The following is a 3,267-nucleotide window of genomic DNA, read 5'->3' as shown; positions in this document are numbered from 1 at the left end:
TGCCCACCACCCACAGCTCTCTGCACCTCCCCTGCCCAGCCCAGCCCAGCTCAGCCCACCGCTTGCACCTCTCTGCCCCTCCCCTGAGACCTGCTGTGCCCACCACTTTCTTCATGCTGCTGTTGTTATTCCATGAAACATCAAGAATGGAATAAAAAGCTGAGTTTACTCCAGGGTGAGGAAAGAAAGGAGCCACCAACCCCCTGGCAAAGCTCAGTGCCTCAGAGAAAACCTGCCCCCTGCTATCGCAATCACTGATGTGCTGGGGATATGACGGGAAAGGGACTGTCTGAATTAAGGCAGGCCCCAGGGGATGGGGAGAGCAGGGGGAGAGCACTGGGGGCGGGCAGAGAAGTGACTTTTCTCAAGTAGCCCCTCCTTAGCCCATCTCTGCCCCTCTGTGTCTGTGGCTCCCAGCGCGGCTGGCCTCACTGACATCTCCCCCCCCCCCGGCTCTGGCTCCCCTCAGGAGCAGCCGACCAAGCTCCAGGAGAGCACGAGCCCCCTGGGAATGGGACAGGGGTCAAGTGTCCCAGCCAGAGCGGGAAGGGGGCAGCCTAGGAGTTCTCAGATGGGGGATTACAGCCCCTCGTGGGAGGGCGTGAGGTTATTATGTGGGGGGTCACAAACCGCCCAGCTCTGCAGGCAGCAGAAATGAGGGTGGCAATGAAGCAAATTCTGCTGTGAAAAGTGATATTGACAAATGTATTCACACCCCCAGTACTGAACAGTAACTATTTTAAAAACCCTTTTCTGCTTATAACAATAATTCAATCGAAGTGTGTTCTAGGCTTAATTTAAAAGCGGTGAGAAAATTTAAACTCATTTTAAAGAATTGGGTTGTAAATTAAGCATTTAAAATAATATTAAATATGAAAAAATGTGTTTTGAATTGATGGGGGGGGGTCGCACTCAGCACCTTGCTTTGTGCAAGGGGTCACCAGTTCAAAAAGTTTGAGAACCACTGGGTTACACAGGGAAAGAGCAAAGAGAGACACTGAAACAGGACTGCAGGGGAACTATCCGGGGAGAGGAGTTCCCAGCTCACAAATCTTCCCCGCTCCATTTATTGCCCCATCCCTGGGCTGTATCGCCAGTGCCGAGGACATCACAGATCCCCCTCTCTGCCAAAGGTGCTTGCACATGTAGTTCCTTCCTGTCAGGCCTCTGCCTCACTGAATAATTGCTTAAATTAATTGGTGCTCCTCCCCTCCCCCTGCTTCTTTCTGTGACCCTTCTGCCAATTGGAGTCAGCAGCAACATGGCCCAGGGTTCAATATCTTGGGGATCCTTTTTAACAACACAACACAGAACCCGCTTGAGCCCACACCACCCTTGGGTGACTCTAGAGGCAATACTTCCCCTCCCCAGCACCGAGTCTGAGGCTGTGTCTACACTACCAGTGCCAACAATGGGTTCCGCTTGACAACGATCCACAGCAGTGTGGCCCGACACACATTCATTTTCATTCTCTGAGTCAGGAAACCCACAAAAGCCTCTTCTTTTGTACTGGGGCAGACAAAAATAAGGTGACACTAAATTATTCTGATTGCTAAAAGCAGGTTTAGGGGGTTGTGTATTTTTGAAAAAAAAAATCAGTACTGATCCTTGTAACTAGCAGCATGAGCTAAAGAAAAGAACGCAGACAAACCTTGTCAGTAACGGCTAATATCCTAAATGGGAAATCAGCAGCAGGGAGAGCGTACAGTCTGAATGTGTATGACCCGACCCCAGCCCCTACCCCCACATAGCAGTAGCACTCTCTGTGCATTGGTGTGGTGGCTGAGTGGTTAACCAAGCAGTGACAATCCAAGGAGGTTCCCTGAGTCAGTTTCACTCCTGAGGAGGTTCTGCACCAAAAAAATAAAAATTCTGTGCACAATATTTTAAAATTATGCAAATTTTATATGCCAATAAATAAATGTGGAGGCTCCAGCATGGTAGAGGGGAGCAGAGGCTCCTGGCTGCACAGAGGTGACAGATCTCTCTACAGTCCCCTCTCTCTTCCAGGGAAACAGACTCTGCGGTGAGGCTGCACCTCTCTGCCGCCTACTCCAGGAGCCCCAGAAAGACTCCCCAAAGCTGCTCATGAGGGGTGCATGACCACTCCTGTGGCTTCCCTATCAGAAAGTCAGATCAGCTGGCCCTGGGGGCTCCTGCCATTACTATCAGCAGCACAGTGGGGCTAAAACGGATTCCTGCCCACCCTCGCTCTGCACGGTGCACCACTCCCAGAAGCATCTGGCACGTCCCTGCGGGGTGTGTCTCTCACACGCTGCCCCTGTCCCAAGCGCCAACTCTGCCATTGGAACTGCAGCAATGGGAGCTGCAGGGGTGGTGCCTGTGGGTGGTGGTCCCAGGAGATACCCCCCAGCCTCCTCCATGTAGAAGTTGCTGCCAGATGTGGATGCAGGTCACTTTCAGGAGCTGCCCAAGATAGGTGCCACACCCCAACACTCTGCCCCAGCCCAGATCCTGCACCCAAACTCCCTCCCAGCACCTTAGGCAGAGGTTGAGGGACGGGAAGGGGGAGGGGCAGGACTTGGACCCATTCTGGGCATCACCAAAAGTTACATAAACCTAGCAACCCTGAACTGGTGCCCCAGTCACTGCACATCTCTCGCCTTCCAGGAGGGGACTCTGTATGGCAGGGGCTTTATTCCTTCCTTTAATCACTGTGGAAGGGTGAACAGGGAGATAATTTGTTCCTTTCTCTGCAGAGCAGACTGCAGGCAACTGGATTATTGCCAGGGCTGTAAATAAAGCCCAAGGTAGCAAAAGACAGTTTTGATCCAGCGATCTCTGGGTTATGGGCCCAGCACGCTCCCCCTGCACCACTCTGCTGTTGGGGCAGGGGATTCCTGCAGGATGTATTCCCAGTGCAGCTCCCAAGCTGTGCCCTGGCAAGCTGTGCCCAGGGGATTTAGATGCTTTAGAGGCAGGTGATTGACACGTGCTGGGTCCCATCTCCCAGGGGATTTAGAGGCTTTAGAGGCAGGTGATTGACACGTGCTGGGTCCCAGCTCCAGCGCTGAACTGACACGTGGTCGCTGCATTCTCAGCCGGGGGCTCCTTGGGCTGATGGTTCAGCAGCACCAGCCCCTGCCCCTGCTTTTCCCCTGGGGAGACCCAGCCCCTCTCCTGCCCCCTCTGGACTGAGGGGGGGGTCCCCGCTTCCCCGCCTGACCCAACCCCCCTGCAAGGGGCCCGGGGGCAGGGCCAGGCCCGGGGAGGAGCCGCCCCTTCCTGCCCCCCCCAACCCCCCGC

This window comes from Gopherus flavomarginatus (assembly GCF_025201925.1).
Source record: "Gopherus flavomarginatus isolate rGopFla2 chromosome 13 unlocalized genomic scaffold, rGopFla2.mat.asm SUPER_13_unloc_2, whole genome shotgun sequence".
NCBI lineage: Eukaryota > Metazoa > Chordata > Testudines > Testudinidae > Gopherus > Gopherus flavomarginatus.
Note: the sequence above shows the minus strand (reverse complement) of the source record.